Genomic DNA, 20,108 nt, shown 5'->3' with positions numbered 1-20,108 from the left:
CGGGTTTTGGCCACGAGCTGGGACCACTGGGAAGCGGCCCGCCACGCGGACCATGAGACCCATGCCAAGGCCGTGATCACTACTTTCTGGGTGAGTTCTCTTCAGAAGAACAAGTCCATTCTAGTTTCATGAAATGATTTAACTCATGGCTTCTTCCATTCTTGTTTCATGCATGATTGTAGAAATTCTATCGAGTTCTTCCGGAGCACAGGGCTAGAGCGGACCAGATCGTGCTGCGCCAATGCAAGAAGAAGGCCCGCCAGATGCAGTACGAGGTGCGCTATGTGGCCATCTCCACATACTACCACGACTATCTTGGTGTGAAGATGACCAAGGAAGAAGCGCGGAGGATGGGCATTACCTTGGAGAGGCCCGAGTTCTTGGCGGTAAGTATAAAAGATTTTTCATTATGCTTTCATATATTATGCTTTCATTATGCTTTCATTACCTTGTGGTACATTATGCTTTATGCTTTATGCTTCCATAACACCAATTTGGACACACCTACATGCCATTATGCTTTTATTATGTAGGTGTGTCCAAATTGGTGTTATGGAAAAGACGAGTCCTGGGCGGCATTGGTGGATCTTTGGTGTGATGAGGCTGGAGCCTGGGCGGCTATGAGAACCAAAAATAAGGCTAACCGAGGGACGGAGGGAGTACATGCTCAGGGAAACCGAAACCACTATCTCCACAAGGCAGTTAATGTATGACTAACCCCATTAAACATTCTTCTTCTTCTATTTACCATCACTTTCTTATGTATGACTAACCTCTGTTTGGTGGTGCAGGAGGAGAAACTGAAGCGGCCGCTCTCACACATGCAGGCGTGGGAGATCGCCCATACGCGGAAGGACCCCAAGCCTGGCGAGCCCAAGTACTACGGCAAGAAGACCGCAGGGAGGAAGAAGGCCTACTCCGAAGCGTATCTGAAGTTACATCCTGACACACCTGACCCCATTGCGGCGCCTCTGGACGACATGGCGGTGGTGAGGATGGGGCCCAAGGAGCACGGTCGGGAGGCGGTTCTCGATGCTGTGATCACTCCTAGTATCTCCTACACACAGCTTCGTCGGATCGACCCGAGCCTGAGCCAGCGCACGAGCCAGCCAGTGACCAGTACACAGTCCCTCTTTCAGGAGCAACAATCTATAAGTATTTTCCCTCTTATCTTCATTGCTCACTTTATTTTCCGCATTTAGTAGTTTTATGAGTTCCATCATGTCATACCGTAGGCCTACCTGGAGTACACACGCCAGGAGACCATGGCGTGGCATCAGAGGCTTTATGAACACCAAGTGCAGAGGGATAGCCAGATGCAGCAAGCTTTTCAGGATATGGCGGCCGGCAGGTGTCCTCAGTTCCCTCCAGCACAATGCCCTCCAGCACAACCAGTGCTGATGAGCTTTGAGGAGTTTCTGGCATAGAACGCTGGCCCCTCGCCGGTTAGTTCATCCCCAATATATTCACCCAAAGCATGTCATGCCTTTCAACACAGTCATATATCCCGTGCATATGTCTTTTCAACATCCAGGGAACAGGTGGATCTACCGTTGGCGGTGGTCTTCGCAGCACTCCGGAGACACGGAGCCCGACCACTCTGATCCACGGAGGCGGAGGCGGAGGTGGAGGCGGAGGCGGTCTTGGCGGTAGCGCTGCCGCTAGCAGTGACGACCTGGGCTTCGGCCGTCTTGGCGGTGACGACCTCCGCGGTGCTCGATGATCCTTGTGTGTGGTGATGATGCTTGAGATGACTTGTGTGTGGTGATGATCATTTAGATGACTTGTGTGCTTCTCTATATGCTTATGCTTATGTTGGTTGTGATGATGTTCATTTAGAGACTTGTGTGTGATGATGCTTATGCATATATTGTTGTGATGGTGCCGGATGATATCCCGTTGTGTTTTATATGTCTATCCCATCATATATATCTGCTGATATGTACTGTTATTTGAATTGAATTGATTTGAAAACAAACAGAAAAAAGAAAAAAAAGCAAAAGCAAACTATGCCGACGGCTAGGCCGTGGGCATAGGGCTAGCGTGAGCTCCCAGTAGCTGACACGTGGCACCTATGCCGACGGCCTAGCCGTCGGCTTAGTTTAAAAACTGTGCCGACGGCTAGACCGTCGGCATAGGCGCCCACGTGTCAGCTACTGGGAGCTCTGTATGAAGGACTATCCGACGGCCCAGCCGTCGGCATAGCCCTGGTCCACGAGCAGCGGCTGGTCGCCACGTGGCACACCTATGCCGACGGTCGATCCGTCGGCATAGTTTTTGACTAAGCCGATGGCCTAGGTGCCACGTGGCGACCAGTCGTTGGGCAGACTTGACGGCGGCCGCCGTTAGGCGTGATAGTTGCCGACAGCCCGGGCCGTCGGAATAGATGTATGCCCCCCATCGGCGTATCATATATGCCGACGGCCTCCCTGGCTGTGCCGACGCATATGTTGCCGACGGCCCTATGCCGACAGGGGCCGTCGGCATAGGTCTATCCCAACGGGACTCAGGCCAGGGCCGTCGGCATAGGGGGCGATTCCGGTAGTGCCTTTTCAGATTACGTCAACTCATCCCCTGTAAATTTTCACATCGTCTTGTAACTTTTGACCGCCCCCCTACCGTGAATCGTGTGATGTGGGTTTCGACTCCACCACCGTCTTGCACTTTCTTCCTCAGGTATGGCCCAAATATCCCCCTATCCTGTTCCACATTGATTCAGGTTGCGCGCTTCGCAGAAGCTGGGAAGAAGCGATATCTGATGACGATTTGTTCCCAGTTCCTTCTGACTTTTGCAGCCGGTGTAGAAGGCTTGTGAGATTATTGGGTGAGTAGCCAGCGACGCCATTGTTGGTCAAGCTTCTCTCTATATCTACTAAGTTGGGGATTCGTCTCTTCTCTCGCCAGCTAGTTGCCCTGCCCAGGCCCTTCGTATTTTCTCTTTCAGTCAGTGAGAAACTTTGGGTATTCAGTGGCTATGTAAAATAATTGTAAATACAAATGGTAATTAAATTTGATTCGCTGGCAGAGGCATATCCGCTTATGAATTCTAGAACCTATATTCTTGTTAAGTTTGTTACAATATTTGTTACGGGGATGTAAATACACCAACGGTGGCAATAACTGCTCCTCCCAGGACCTTGTATGCCTGCTTGGGGTAAATTCTAGATATAGTTGCTCATTTTGTAGTCAGTACCATGCTAGCGACGAATTAGGCAGTTCAGGTTGTCTTGCAGGGTATTGACAATGACTCTCATGAACCATGGCTGGTTGTAGCATTGCATCGCGCAGACCACAACCTGCCGCCCCCTGTCCGACCAAGGAATCCTCTTCTAAAAGCAATGAACGGCATTGAAGATTCTGAAGAGCAGGTTTGTGTGATGCTAAAATTGTGTTCATTCTAACAAGTCATACCAAATCTGCACTTGACCGTTTGTTTTTGGTTGGCAGCGTAATTGCAAAGCGGACCCCGTGGGAAGCAAAGCTCTGGGCACCTCTATCTAGTCCCTATCTGCTATTGCCCGGAAAGTAAATGGCGGGGGATGAAAATGCAGTCAAACAAATCGATCCGAAAGTTAGAGAGGGAGACGAGCTCCTGCAACCAGCCGCCTGCGGCCTCCGGCGACCCGCTGCCCGCGGCCTCGCCGCCCCCGCTTCCGCCGCTGTCGGCCGCCCCTGTTGGCCCCTCGCCGCTGACTACCCCATCCGTCCCCACCTCCTCCCTCCCCCTGGCCCTGGCGCCGAAGCCGATGCCTTGATGGGCTGACCTCGCGGAGGTCGAGGATGTGGCGGCCGGTCGTCCGGTGGTCCGCCGCGACACGCCACTGCGGCCGGTTGTGGCTCGGGTGGTGACTGTCCCCTTGCCCCGGCAGGGCGGCTCCACTACCCCCGCTCGGACTCGCTGGCCCGTGGGTGCTGCGCACCCATCCCCGTCCTGGAAAGCTGCCTCCTTGGGCTCCAGGGCCGCTCGCCGCCACCGCGCTCAGGCGTGGGGTGTCGCGGGGTGGTCCGACCAGGGACGGGTGTGCTTCTCCTGGCGCCCCGCGCCCCTCGGGTCCCCTCCTTCCCCGGCCATTGCTCCCCCCCGCATCGCGACGGCTCGGTGCATCCCTCCTCTTCGCCGCACCTCGCCCTTCAGGCCTTTCATCGCGGCGTTCGGCTCGTCCTCGCTTCGCCTCTCCCCCAGCCGGGGCCCATAGCGATCTTGGCCCGCTCCCCCCTTGGCTCTGGCACCGGCCGCCGCAGGGATGACGGCGACGAGGGAAACCCTCACGCCCATCCCCCTGCCCCGCTGGCTGGGACGTGAGGCTTTGGGTCAGACGGTCCTTGGGCCGTTTGTCCCTTGCCGGACCGCTACACCCTCTGTTCTGGGCCTCCCCCATGCGGACGCCCATGGGCCGGCCCACGCGGTCCGCCAGTCTATCTGGCTCCCGGCTGGGCTCCCGCGCCCCCCAATCCCGCACTCCACCCCCGTGGCCGCGCCTGGAACCCTAGAGATCCTCCCCCGAGCCCCCCCCAGCTGCCGCCCCTCTGTTCGGTGCCCCCTCAGCCCCATCCTCGTCGGCGGCCATGCCCCGCGCGTGGGATGACGGTGCCCCCGCCACAAGCGGCGGGCGGACGAGCACCACGCGGCGCCCTGCCCCTCCCATGACACGGCGCGCCTCGAGACCGATCTCCTCCGTCAGTTGTCGGCTCGCGATGGCCGCCGCTCCCCTCCCCGCTCCGACCGTCGCTTGCCCCCACGCTCTGAATACCGTTCTCCTCCCCGTCGCTCGTCGGTCCGGGCTGAATGCAGGGACCGCTCTAGGTCCCGCTCGCCCACGCAGGCCACCGACTGGCGGGTTCAGCGCCACCTGTCCCCATCCCCTCCTCGCCGCCGTGATGGCGACTGCTCGCCGCGCCGAAGCGGGCGGTCCCGCTCCCCTGCCCGTGCGCATCCCCCTGCGCCTCTCGCGGAGCCGCGCCACTACCAGCCCCCTCGCGGTGAGCCTAGCTTCCCGCCGGGTACCAACGGTGCTGGTCGGGGCAAGGCAGGCCCCAAGCGCAAGAAGAAGAGGGGCATGGGGAGGGGCTCCGGCCCGGCCTACTCCACTCCTCGGCACGCGACCCGACCATCCCCGCTCTGACCGCCCTCCTCCCCGATGACCAGGCCGCCGACCTCATCAAGTGCTTCAACTACGGCATTGCCGGACACTCCCAGGTGGCATGCTCCCACCCCCAGTGCTGCTTCGTTTGCGCCGACTCTGGCCATCCGGCTGCCCTTTGCCCCGATCGGCCGATGCTGGAGGAGTCGATGATGTACGGGCATGGGATTGAGGGTCTCGGCTTCTTCCACATTGAGGTCTCGTACCTCCCTCCTCCCTCACCCTCGCTCCTCGCGATCATCACCGTCCAGGACGGGGTGGCGTCCCTAGAGATGATCGAGGCCGAGCTCAACCACCTCTACCACTGCACTTGGGACTGGCAGGCCACTCTTCTATCTGGCAACCAGTTCTCGGTGGTCTTCCCCGATGTTGTTAGTCACGGTTACGGCACCCGCAGCGGCGACATCACCCTCACGCTCTACAAGCTGGTAGTGGACATCTCTGTGCCGGTCCGGGACCCCCTGGCTGTGGCCGTCCTTGACAGGCATGGATTCTCATCGGCGGCCTCCCCGACATCACGCGCTCGGAGAGGGTCATTCGGAACATGTCCCACCTCCTCAGTAAGGTGGTCGTGGTGGACGAGCTCTCACTCCGCAAGGAGGAGGAGGTGCGGGTCAAGGTCAAATGCCTTGACTCGTCCAAGCTCCGGGCCACGGTCCGGGTGTTCTTCAACGACCAGCGGTTCGACCTTCGGATCTCTCCCAAGCCGCCGAACCACATCGGCCGCCCCCGCATCCCCGACGACAGCCTCTTGGGCGGCCTCGATGGTGGGGGCCTGGGGGGCACCGCAATGATTGTGGCCCTCGCCATGACCGGCACTCTGGATCGGAGGACGATGACAACGAGTCTGAGGACAACCCTCGCGCTCCTCCTCCTCCCCCAGCTGCTTCCAGGGGTGGCTCGGGCGCCGGCCGCGGCCACGGGGCAGCCCCCACACCCCCTTCGGACGGGAGTGATGCCTCCGACGTGAGCCTTGACGTTTTCCCGGCATCGTCCCCCCGCTCCCCTGCCGGTGTGCCTCCCTCCATCATCGCTGAGCTCTCCACTGGGATCGTCTCCTTGCCTGCTTCCCCACCCTCGCCGGATGCTCCTTCACCTCCCGAGGGGGATGGGCCGGTCCCGGAAGGGGACCCGCCCCTCCCTCTCCCCGCGCCACCCCGGGTCGGGCGGACCTGGGGATGCGTGCGTCCCTCCCTGTACTGGACGTGACCCCGGTGCCGATGGCTCTGGTCCCGACCGCGCCCGCCTCTTCGCCGACCCGCCCCTTGGCCCCCTCGTGCACCGCCCTCTGTGGGGGGTCTGCGATGGTGGCCGCCTCGGTGGCCGCCCCCCACTCCCGCCTCGGTCTGCAGCGTACTCCAGGAGGGGCCGGTCGACCTCGACCCCAGTGACTTCCTCGCGACGCAACGCTCGGATTGAGGCGACCAGGCCAGCGGGTAGCCTGGCTCTGCCCTTTCCCGAGCGGGCTGCGCTTCGGGCCGCTTCCAGGAACCTCGAGTCAGGTACCCCATCCATTCCGGCCACCTCGGCTACTTGTTCCTTCTCTGCTTTGGAGTCGGCTCCGCTTGGCCACCTAGCTAAGGTGGCAGCGAACTCAGCCATAGTGTTCAGGGGGAGGTTGCCCCCCCTCTAGTTCAGATCGAGGCGATACGCGCGCGGGAAATCCTCGATGGTCATTTGGCCGAGGCCCGTGCTCATCTCCCCCCTCATCGGCCGCCCCTTCCGGGGTTGCTTCGAGTGTCGCCTCCCTCGTGGCGGCCGCACCGGGTGAGATCCGGGGCCGCACCCGCTCGCGTACTGCTGCCATCCGCGCCCAGAGCGCCTCACGTGTCTTGGGGTCAAGCAGCCCCCTGATGGATGCGTGACGCGGACCCTCTTCTGGAACATCCGCGGTTTCGGCCAAGATGGTCGGCACCGCCAACTCATAGAATACATGCGAACTGAGCGAATCGACATTGTGGCAATCCAAGAAACAATGCGTGCCGAATTCTCCCTGTCGGAACTTGAGCATCTGAGCTCCGACTTGTTCGCTTGGCATTGGCTCCCTTCTAGTGGGAGTACGGGCCACTCAGGTGGCATCCTCCTAGGCGTGAAGGATGCCACCTTTGAGGTAGGAAGCATGGACCAGGGAGAGTTCTTCGTTAGCATGGAGGTGTTTGAGCGGGCCCTCAGTTTCAAATGGGAAATCATTGCGGTTTATGGCCCTGCCGATCATCGCCAGTCTGAGACCTTCCCCGCGGAGCTCCGTAGGAAGGTAGCCTCCGCCCAGCTACCGGTGGTAATGGGCGGCGACTTCAACCTCATCAGGACAGAAGAAGACAAGAGCAATAATTTAGTGAACTTCCCTCGCATGCAAATGTTCAATGACTACATTGCTGACATGGGGCTGCGAGAGCTCGATCGGGTCGGGGCCAAGTTCACTTGGACAAACTGCCAAGTTGATCCGACTCGCTCGGTCCTCGATCAGGTCTTCGCCTCCCCTGAGTGGGACATTCGCTGCCCCCTAGCTTCGCTCCGGGCGATTACGCGGATTGGTTCAGACCATGCCCCCCTACTCCTTTCTTCGGAGAATGAACGCCCACCCCTGCTGCCCCGCTTCCGCTTCGAAACCTTCTGGCTTCGCCAGCCTGGATTTACTACCGTAGTGGTTGCCAGATGGCGAGAGGCGCGTGATGCCCCCCACCATGCCCTCCCCGCCGTTGATTCATGGCATTTCTGTGCCAAACGGTCACGACAATTCATGAAAGGGTAGGGCGCCAATGTGGGCCGGAATATCCGTGAGCGGAAGAAAGCCTTCCTTGAGAACATTCAGGCCCTTGACCTACGGGCTGACGCCGCCAGCTTATCGGCGGACGAATGGATGCTTAGATATGACCTGGAAGATCAGCTCATGGTCATCTACACCGACGAGGAGGCATACTAGCGCTTACGAGGTACGCAGAATTGGGTCCTCAAGGGGGGCGCCAATACGTCCTACTTCCAGGCCATCTCTAATGGCCGCAGACGCGGTAACTCCATCCCCCTCCTGTGGGACGGAGCGACCCTCCTTTAGCGGCCTGAGGAGATCCGGGCCCATGTTGACGGCTTTTACAGAGACCTATTCTCTGCCTCCCCTCGGGGAGGTCTTGCCTTAGCACAAGATATCTGGCCGGCCCACTGCTACGTCACGCCCTTGGACAACGCGGCCCTCACGGCCCCGTTCTCTGAGGCTGAAGTATGGGCGGCAATTAAGAGCATGAACCCATCCTCGGCTCCTGGGCCGGATGGACTCCCAGTCAAGTTCTACCAGACTTTCTGGGAGGTGATCAAACCTGAGGTGATGGCCCTGTTTGACGAGTTCTTTGTAGGATCCATTGACCTCGCCCGGCTGAACTATGGGGTAATCACTCTCATCCCCAAGGAGGCTGGGGCGTCCGGCATCCGACAATTTCGGCCGATTACGGTGATTAATGTCATCTTCCGCATCCTTGCCAAGGGGTACGCCATTAGGGCGGCTCCTATCGCTGACCGGATCACCCACCTGGACCAGTCAGCCTTCATTCAGGGCCGTTATATCCTTGATGGAGTCTTGGTGTTCCACGAAGCGCTCCATGAGGTGCACTCCAAACACCTCAAGGCAGTCTTACTGAAACTGGATTTCCACAAGGCCTATGACACGGTTAGTTGGACCTTCCTTCGGGAATGTCTCCTTCGTAAGGGTTACGATGACCGTTGGGTGACCAAGGTGATGCAGATGGTTTCCTCGGGTCGCACTGCAGTGAACATCAATGGGGAGATTGGCCCATTCATCCCCACACTTTGTGGGGTGCGTCAGGGCGACCCCTTCTCCCCGTTCCTATTTAACATGGTGGTTGATGCCCTGGCGGCCATCCTTGATAGGGCCAAGGCAGCTGGCCACATTAAGGGAATAGTATCGCATCTGGTTGGGGGGAACGGAGTCTCCCTCCTCCAATATGCGGATGACACCATTATCATGGTGGAGGGTTCAGAGAGTGATATCTCCAACCTCAAGTTTCTCCTGCTGTGCTTTCAGCAAATGGCCGGCCTTAAGATCAACTTTGACAAGAGTGAGGTGATGGTCTTGGGCTACACCCAAGAAGAGCGCCAGAGCATTGCGGATTAGCTTAACTGCCACCTCGGCTGCTTCCCCATGACTTACCTGGGGATCCCCATTAGCGACTCCAGGCTTACGATGGCCGAGCTCCGCCCCACGGTGGGAAAGCTTCAACACCGGATTGAACCCTGGCAGGGTAGATGGCTCTCGAAAGCGGCCCACACTATGCTCATTAACTCATCCCTCTCCAGTCTACTGTTATTCATCATGAGCTTCTACAGCCTTCCTGAGACCCTCCATCACGAGATTGCCACCGTCCAGGGGCATTTCTTCTGGGCCGGCGAGGGAGATAAGCAGAAGTACCACATGGTCAGGTGGTCGGAGATCTGCAAACCCCGCGACCAGGGCGGTCTGGGTATCATGTCCTCCAAACGCATGAACATTGCCCTTCTGACTAAGTGGCTTTGGCGGATCGCGAATGGTGATGGTGGACTATGGCTCCGCATGATTCAGTAGAAGTACCTCTGGGGTCAGCCTCTCGCCTTCTGCCAGCGTTCGGGTGGTTCACAGTTCTGGCAGTCCATCATCCAGCTCCTCCCTGTCCTTCGGATCAGAACCTCGATTGAGGTTGGGTCCGACAACGCCACATGCCTCAGCACTCATTGGACTGCACACATCAAAATGTATTACTTCCAACAAGTTGCTTTCTAGTTCCATTTTACTGAAAACGAGGCTTTCAGTCATCTTGCCCATGTGGTATGATTTGCATGTCTCAAGTGATTCAAAATCAAGTGAGTCCAAACGGTCCATTTGCATGGAGTTTCTTCATGCATATACACCAATAGACATGGTTCGCATGTCTCAAACTTTTCAAAAACGAGTGAGGCCAAAGATCAATCAACATGGAGCTTATTCATGCGTTTTATACCGATATGACTCACGTGGTAGTGCCACAAGTAGGTGGTACTATCATTACTATCTTATATCTTTTGGCATGAACATGTGTATCACTACGATCGAGATTCAATAAACCATTCATTTTAGGTGCAAGACCATTGAAGGTATTATTAAAATAAACAGAGTAACCATTATTCTCCTTAAATGAATAACCGTATTGCGATAGACATAATCCAATCATGTCTATGCTCAACGCAAACACCAATCTTGATGGTAGAGGGAGCGTACGATATTTGATCAACCTTGGAAATACTTCCAACACATATCGTCATCTCACCTTTTAGCTAGTCTCGGTTTATTCCGTAGCTTTTATTTCGTGTTACTAACACTTAGTAACCGAACCAGTATCCAATACCCTGGTGCTACTAGGAGTACTAGTAAAGTACACATTAACACAATGTATATCCAATATACTTCTACCGACCTTGCCAGCCTTCTCATCTACCAAGTATCTAGGGTAATTCTGCTCCAGTGGCTGTTCCCCTTATTACAGAAGCACTTAGTCTCGGGTTTGGGTTCAACTTTGGGTTTCTTCACTAGAGCAGCAGCTGATTTGCCGTTTCATGAAGTATCCCTTCTTGCCCTTGCCCTTCTTGAAACTAGTGGTTTCACCAACCATCAACAATTGATGCTCCTTCTTGATTTCTACTTTTGTGGTGTCAAACATCGCGAATATCTCAAGGATCGTCATATATGTCCCCGATACATTATAGTTCATCACGAAGCACTAGCAGCTTGGTGGTAATGACTTCGGAGAAACATCACTATCTCATCTGGAAGATCAACTCCCACTCGATTCAAATGATTGTTGTACTCTGACAATCTGAGCACAAGCTCAACAATTGTGCTTTTCTCCTTAGTTTGCAGGCTAAGAAAATCGTCAGAGGTCTCATACCTCTTGACGTGGGCACGAGCCTGAAATCCCAATTTCAGCCCTCGAAACATCTCATATGTTTCGCGACGTTTCAAAACGTCTTCGGTGCCTCAACTCTAAACCGTTTAACTGAACTATCACGTAGTTATCAAAATGTGTATGTCAGATGTTCGCAACATCCACAGACAACGTTCAATGTTCAGCACACTGAGCGGTGCATTAAGGACATAAGCCTTCTATGAAGCAATGAGGACAATCCTCAGTTTACGGACCTAGTCCGCACAATTGCTACTATCATCTTTCAACTAAATTTTCTCTAGGAACATATCTAAACAGTAGAACTAAAGCGCGAGCTATAACATAATTTGCGAAGACCTTTTGACTATGTTCAGGATAATTAAGTTCATCTTATTAACTCCCACTCAGATAGACATCCCTCTAGTCATCTAAGTGATTACATGATCCGAGTCAACTAGGCCATGTCCGATCATCACGTGAGACGGACTAGTCATCATCGGTGAACATCTTCATGTTGATCGTATCTACCATACGACTCATGCTCGACCTTTCGGTCTCTTGTGTTCCGAGGCCATGTCTGTACATGCTAGGCTCGTCAAGTCAACCTAAGTGTTTCGCGTGTGTAAATCTGTCTTACACCCGTTGTATGTGAACGTTAGAATCTATCACACCCGATCATCACGTGGTGCTTCGAAACAACGAACTGTCGCAACGGTGCACAGTTAGGGGGAACAATTTCTTGAAATTATTATGAGGGATCATCTTATTTACTACCATCGTTCTAAGTAAACAAGATGCAAAAACATGATAAACATCACATGCAATCAAATAATAGTGACATGATATGGCCAATATCATATAGCTCCTTTGATCTCCATCTTGGGGCTCCATGATCATCTTGTCACCGGCATGACACTATGATCTCCATCATCATGATCTCCATCATCGTGTCTCCATGAAGTTGCTCGCCAACTATTACTTCTACAACTATGGCTACCGGTTAGCAATAAAGTAAAGTAATTACATGGCGTTGTTCAATGACACGCAGGTCATACAATAAATAAAGACAACTCCTATGGCTCCTGCCGGTTGTCATACTCATCGACATGCAAGTCGTGATTCCTATTACAAGAACATGATCAATCTCATACATCACATATATCATTCATCACATCCTTTTGGCCATATCACATCACATGGCATACCCTGCAAAAACAAGTTAGACGTCCTCTAATTGTTGTTTGCTTGTTTTACGTGGCTGCTATGGGTTTCTAGCAAGAACGTTTCTTACCTACGCAAAACCACAACGTGATATGCCAATTGCTATTTACCCTTCATAAGGACCCTTTTCATCAAATCTGTTCCGACTAAAGTGGGAGAGACTGGCACCCGCTAGCCACCTTATGCAACTAGTGCATGTCAGTCAGTGGAACCTGTCTCACGTAAGAGTACGTGTAAGGTCGGTCCAGGCCGCTTCATCCCACAATACCGTCGAAACAAGATTGGACTAGTAACGGTAAGCATATTGTACAAAATCAACGCCCACAACTACTTTGTGTTCTACTCGTGCATAGAATCTACGCAATAGACCTAGCTCATGATGCCACTGATGGGTAACGTAGCAAAAATTCAAAATTTTCCTACGTGTCACCAAGATCTATCTATGGAGAAACCAACAACGAGGGGAAGGAGAGTGTATCTACATACCCTTGTAGATTGCTAAGCGGAAGCATTCAAGAGAACGGGGTTGAAGGAGTCATACTCGTCGTGATTCAAATCACCGGAGATCCTAGTGCCGAACGGACGGCACCTCCGCGTTCAACACACGTACAGCCCGGTGACGTCTCCCATGCCTTGATCTAGCAAGGAGAGAGGGAGAGGTTGAGGAAGACTCCATACAGCAGCAGCACAACGGCGTGGTGGTGGTGGAGGAGCGTGGTACTCCAGTAGGGCTTCGCCAAGCACCGCAAGAGACGAGGAGGGAGAGGGGTAGGGCTGCGCCAAGAAGGAGAGGAACTCGTGTGTCTTGGGCAGCCCAAACCTCAAGTATATATAGGGGGAGGGGAGGGGCTGCGCCCCCACCTAGGGTTCCCTCCCTAGGGGTGGCGGCAGCCCCCCAGATCCCATCTGGGTGGCGGCCACAAGGGGGAGAGGGGGAGGCGCACCTGGGGTGGGCCTTAGGGCCCATCTGCCCTAGGGTTTGCCCCCTTCCCTCTTGGAGGCGCCTTGGGCCTTGGTGGGGGGGCGCACCAGCCCACCTGGGGCTGGTCCCCTCCCACACTTGGCCCATGCAGCCCTCCGGGGCTGGTGGCCCCACTTGGTGGACCCCCGGACCCCTCCGGTGGTCCCGGTACACTACCGGTAAAACCCGAAACTTTTCCGGTGACCAAAACAGGACTTCCCATATATAAATCTTTACCTCCGGACCATTCCGGAACTCCTCATGACGTCCGGGATCTCATTCGGGACTCCGAACAACATTCGGTAACCACGTATATCTATTCCTTATAACCCTAGCGTCATCGAACCTTAAGTGTGTAGACCCTACGGGTTCGGAAACCATGCAGACATGACCGAGACGTTCTCCGGTCAATAACCAACAGCAGGATCTGGATACCCGTTGGTTCCTACATGTTCCACGATGATCTCATCGGATGAACCACGATGTCGAGGATTCGATCAATCCCGTATACAATTCCCTTTGTCTAGCGGTACGATACTTGCCCAAGATTCGATCGTCGGTATCCCGATACCTTGTTCAATCTCGTTACTGGCAAGTCTCTTTACTCGTTCCGTAACACATCATCCCATGATCAACTCCTGGTCACATTGTGCACATTATGATGATGTCCTACCGAGTGGGCCCAGAGATACCTCTCCGTTTACACGGAGTGACAAATCCCAGTCTCGATTCGTGCCAACCCAACAGACACTTTCGGAGATACCCGTAGTGCACCTTTATAGCCACCCAGTTACGTTGTGACGTTTGGCACACCCAAAGTATTCCTACGGTATCCGGGAGTTGCACAATCTCATGGTCTGAGGAAATGATACTTGACATTAGAAAAGCTTTAGCATGCGAACTACACGATCTTGTGCTATGCTTAGGATTGGGTCTTGTCCATCACATCATTCTCCTAATGATGTGATCCCGTCATCAACGACATCCAATGTCCATGGTCAGGAAACCGTAACCATCTATTGATCAACGAGCTAGTCAACTAGAGGCTTACTAGGGACATGGTGTTGTCTATGTATCCACACATGTATCTGAGTTTCCTATCAATACAATTCTAGCATGGATAATAAACGATTATCATGAACAAGGAAATATAATAATAATCAATTTATTATTGCCTCTAGGGCATATTTCCAACAGTCTCCCACTTGCACTAGAGTCAATAATCTAGTTCACATCGCCATGTGATTAACACTCACAGGTCACATCGCCATGTGACCAACATCCAAAGAGTTTACTAGTGTCACTAAACTAGTTCACATCATCATGTGATTAAGACTCAATGAGTTCTGGGTTTGATCATGTTTTGCTTGTGAGAGAGGTTTTAGTCAACGGGTCTGCAACATTCAGATCCGTATGTACTTCGCAAATCTCTAGGTCATATTATAAATGCTGCTTCCACGCTCCACTTGGAGCTATTCCAAATGGTTGCTCCACTATACGTATCCGGTTTGCTACTCAGAGTCATTCGGATAGGTGTTAAAGCTTGCATCGATGTAACCCTTTACGCCGAACTCTTTATCACCTCCATAATCGAGAAACACGTCCTTATTACTCCAAGGACAATTTTGACCGCTATCTGGTGATCCACTCCTGGATCACCTTTGTACCCTCTTGCCAGACATGTGGCAAGGCACACATCAGGTGCGGTACTCAGCATGGCATACCGTATAGAGCCTATGACAAAAGCATAGGGGACGACATTCGTCCTTTCTCTTTCTTCTGCCGTGGTCGAGCTTTAAGTCTTAACTTCATACCTTACAACTCAGGCAAGAACTCCTTCTTTGACTGATCCATCTTGAACACCTTCAAGATCATGTCAAGGTATGTGCTCATTTGAAAGTACCATTAAGCGTTTTGATCTATCCTTATAGATCTTGATGCTCAATGTTCAAGTAGCTTAATCCAGGCTTTCCATTGAAAAACACTTTTCAAATAACTCTGCATGCTTTCTAGAAATTCTACATCATTTCCGATCAACAACATGTTAACAACACATACTCATCGGAAATTCTATAGTGCTCCCACTCACTTCTTTGGAAATACAAGTTTCTCATAAACTTTGTATACACCCAAAATCTTTGATCATCTCATCAAAGCATACATTCCAACTCCGAGATGCTTACTCCAGTCCTTAGAAGGATTGCTGGAGCTTTGCATACTTATTAGCATCTTTCAGGATTGACAAAACCTTCCGGTTGTATCACATACAACCTTTCCTCAAGAAAATCGTCGAGGAAACAATGTTTTGACATCCTGTCTGCAAGATTTCATAAATAATGCAGTAATCGCTAATATAATTCCAACAGACTCTTAGCATCGCTACGAGTGAGAAAGTCTCATCATAGTCAACTCCTTGAACTTGTCGGAAAAAAATCTTAACGACAAGTCGAGCTTTCTTAATGGTGATACTTACCATCATTGTCCGTCTTCCTTTTAAAATCCATCTGTACTCAATAGCCTTACGACCATCGAGCCGTTCTGCCAAAGTCTACACTTTGTTTTCATACATGGATCCTCTCTCGGATTTTATGGCCTCGAGCCATTTATCGGAATCCGGGCCCACCATCGCTTCTCCATAGCTCGTAGGTTCATTGTTGTCTAGCAACATGACTTCCAAGACAGGATTACGTACCACTCTGAAGTAGTACGCATCCTTGTCATCCTACGAGGTTTGGGAGTGACTTGATCCGAAGTCTCATGATCAATATCATAAGCTTCCACTTCAATTGGTGTAGGTGCCACAGGAACAACTCTTTGTGCCCTGCTATACACTAGTTGAAGTGACGGTTCAATAACCTCATCAAGTCTCCACCATCCTCCCACTCAATTCCTTCGAGAGAAACTTTTCCTCGAGAAAGGACCCGATTCTAGAAACAATCCCTTATTGCTTTCGGATCTGAGACAGGAGGTATACCCAACTGTTTTGGGTGTCCTATGAAGATGCATTTATCCGCTTTGGGTTCGAGCTTATCAGCCTGAAACTTTTTCACATAAGCGTCGCAGCCCCAAACTTTTAAGAAATGACAGCTTAGGTTTCTCTAAACCATAGTTCATACGGTGTCATCTCATCGGAATTACGTGGTGCCCTATTTAAAGTAAATGTGGTTGTCTCTAATGCCTAACCCATAAACTATCGTGGTAATTCGATAAGAGACATCATGGTATGCATCATATCCAATAGGGTGCAGTTATGATGTTCGGACACACCATCACACTATGGTGTTCCAGGCTGTATTAGTTGTGAAACAATTTCCACAATGTCTTAATTCTGTGCCAAACTCGTAATTCAGATATTCATCTCTATGATCATATCATAGATCTTTTATCCTCTTGTCACGACGATCTTTCAACTTCACCCTGAAATTACTTGAACCTTTCAATAATTCAGACTCATGATTCATCAAGTAAATATACTCAACATCTACTCAAATCATCTGTGAAGTAAGAACATAACGATATCCACTACATGCCTCAGCACTCATTGGACTGCACACATCAAAATGTATTACTTCCAACAAGTTGCTTTCTAGTTCCATTTTACTGAAAACGAGGCTTTCAGTCATCTTGCCCATGTGGTATGATTTGCATGTCTCAAGTGATTCAAAATCAAGTGAGTCCAAACGGTCCATTTGCATGGAGTTTCTTCATGCATATACACCAATAGACATGGTTCGCATGTCTCAAACTTTTCAAAAACGAGTGAGCCCAAAGATCCATCAACATGGAGCTTCTTCATGCGTTTTATACCGATATGACTTACGTGGCAGTGCCACAAGTAGGTGGTACTATCATTACTATCTTATATCTTTTGGCATGAACATGTGTATCACTACGATCGAGATTCAATAAACCATTCATTTTAGGTGCAAGACCATTGAAGGTATTATTCAAATAAACAGAGTAACCATTATTCTCCTTAAATGAATAACCGTATTGCGATAGACATAATCCAATCATGTCTATGCTCAACGCAAACACCAATCTTGATGGTAGAGGGAGCGTACGATATTTGATCAACCTTGGAAATACTTCCAACACATATCGTCATCTCACCTTTTAGCTAGTCTCCGTTTATTCCGTAGCTTTTATTTCGAGTTACTAACACTTAGTAACCGAACCGGTATCTAATACCCTGGTGCTACTAGGAGTACTAGTAAAGTACACATTAACACAATGTATATCCAATATACTTCTACCGACCTTGCCAGCCTTCTCATCTACCAAGTATCTAGGGTAATTCTGCTCCAGTGGCTGTTCCCCTTATTACAGAAGCACTTAGTCTTGGGTTTGGGTTCAACTTTGGGTTTCTTCACTAGAGCAGCAGCTGATTTGCCGTTTCATGAAGTATCCCTTCTTGCCCTTGCCCTTCTTGAAACTAGTGGTTTCACCAACCATCAACAATTGATGCTCCTTCTTGATTTCTACTTTTGTGGTGTCAAACATCGCGAATATCTCAAGGATCATCATATATGTCCCCGATACATTATAGTTCATCACGAAGCTCTAGCAGCTTGGTGGTAATGACTTCGGAGAAACATCACTATCTCATCTGGAAGATCAACTCCCACTCGATTCAAATGATTGTTGTACTCAGACAATCTGAGCACAAGCTCAACAATTGTGCTTTTCTCCTTAGTTTGCAGGCTAAGAAAATCGTCGGAGGTCTCATACCTCTTGACGTGGGCACGAGCCTGAAATCCCAATTTCAGCCCTCGAAACATCTCATATGTTTCGCGACGTTTCAAAACGTCTTCGGTGCCTCAACTCTAAACCGTTTAACTGAACTATCACGTAGTTATCAAAATGTGTATGTCAGATGTTCGCAACATCCACAGACGACGTTCGAGGTTCAGCACACTGAGTGGTGCATTAAGGACATAAGCCTTCTATGAAGCAATGAGGACAATCCTCAGTTTACGGACCTAGTCCGCATAATTGCTACTATCATCTTTCAACTAAATTTTCTCTAGGAACATATCTAAACAGTAGAACTAAAGCGCGAGCTATGACATAATTTGCGAAGACCTTTTGACTATGTTCAGGATAATTAAGTTCATCTTATGAACTCCCACTCAGATAGACATCCCTCTAGTCATCTAAGTGATTACATGATCCGAGTCAACTAGGCCGTGTCCGATCATCACGTGAGACGGACTAGTCATCATCGGTGAACATCTTCATGTTGATCGTATCTACCATACGACTCATGCTCGACCTTTCGGTCTCTTGTGTTCCGAGGCCATGTCTGTACATGCTAGGCTCGTCAAGTCAACCTAAGTGTTTCGCGTGTGTAAATCTGTCTTACACCCGTTGTATGTGAACGTTAGAATCTATCACACCCGATCATCACGTGGTGCTTCGAAACAACGAACTGTCGCAACGGTGCACAGTTAGGGGGAACACTTTCTTGAAATTATTATGAGGGATCATCTTATTTACTACCGTCGTTCTAAGTAAACAAGATGCAAAAACATGATAAACATCACATGCAATCAAATAATAGTGACATGATATGGCCAATATCATATAGCTCCTTTGATCTCCATCTTGGGGCTCCATGATCATCTTGTCACCGGCATGACACTATGATCTCCATCATCATGATCTCCATCATCGTGTCTCCATGAAGTTTCTCGCCAACTATTACTTCTACTACTATGGCTACCGGTTAGCAATAAAGTAAAGTAATTACATGGCGTTGTTCAATGACACGCAGGTCATACAATAAATAAAGACAACTCCTATGGCTCTTGCCGGTTGTCATACTCACCGACATGCAAGTCATGATTCCTATTACAAGAACATGATCAATCTCATACATCACATATATCATTCATCACATCCTTTTGGCCATATCACATCACATGGCATACCCTGCAAAAACAAGTTAGACGTCCTCTAATTGTTTCTTGCTTGTTTTACGTGGCTGCTATGGGTTACTAGCAAGAATGTTTCTTACCTACGCAAAACCACAAAGTAATCTGCCAATTGCTATTTACCCTTCATAAGGACCCTTTTCATCGAATCCGTTCGGACTAAAGTGGGAGAGACTGGCACCCGCTAGCCACCTTATGCAACTAGTGCATGTCAGTCGGTGGAACCTGTCTCACGTAAGAGTACGTGTAAGGTCGGTCCGGGCCGCTTCATCCCACAATACCGTCGAAACAAGATTGGACTAGTAACGGTAAGCATATTGAACAAAATCAACACCCACAACTACTTTGTGTTCTACTCATGCATAGAATCTACGCAATAGACCTAGCTCATGATGCCACTAATGGGTAACGTAGCAAAAATTCAAAATTTTCCTACGTGTCACCAAGATCTATCTATGGAGAAACCAGCAACGAGGGGAAGGAGAGTGCATCTACATACCCTTGTAGATCGCTAAGCGGAAGCGTTCAAGAGAACGGGGTTGAAGGAGTCGTACTCGTCGTGATCCAAATCACCGGAGATCCTAGTGCCGAACGGACGGCACCTCCGCGTTCAACACACGTACAGCCCGGTGACGTCTCCCATGCCTTGATCCAGCAAGGAGAGAGGGAGAGGTTGAGGAAGACTCCATCCAGCAGCAGCACAACGGCGTGGTGGTGGAGGAGCATGGTACTCCAGCAGGGCTTCGCCAAGCACCGCAAGAGACGAGGAGGGAGAGGGGTAGGGCTGCGCCAAGAAGGAGAGGAACTCGTGTGTCTTGGGCAGCCCAAACCTCAAGTATATATAGGGGGAGGGGAGGGGCTGCGCCCCCACCTAGGGTTCCCTCCCTAGGGGTGGCGGCAGCCCCCCAGATCCCATCTGGGTGGCGGCCACAAGGAGGGAGGGGGA

The 20,108-nt window shown here is 51.3% G+C and overlaps 1 pseudogene; it reads left to right on the top strand.

Annotated features, from left to right (window-relative positions):
• LOC123106476 (BTB/POZ and MATH domain-containing protein 1-like) overlaps positions 1–20,108 on the top strand; it is a 50,188-nt pseudogene that overhangs the window by 21,762 nt on the left and 8,318 nt on the right.

This window comes from Triticum aestivum, chromosome 5A (genome assembly GCF_018294505.1).
Source record: "Triticum aestivum cultivar Chinese Spring chromosome 5A, IWGSC CS RefSeq v2.1, whole genome shotgun sequence".
NCBI lineage: Eukaryota > Viridiplantae > Streptophyta > Magnoliopsida > Poales > Poaceae > Triticum > Triticum aestivum.
Note: the sequence above shows the minus strand (reverse complement) of the source record. Positions and strands in the feature narration are given on the sequence as shown.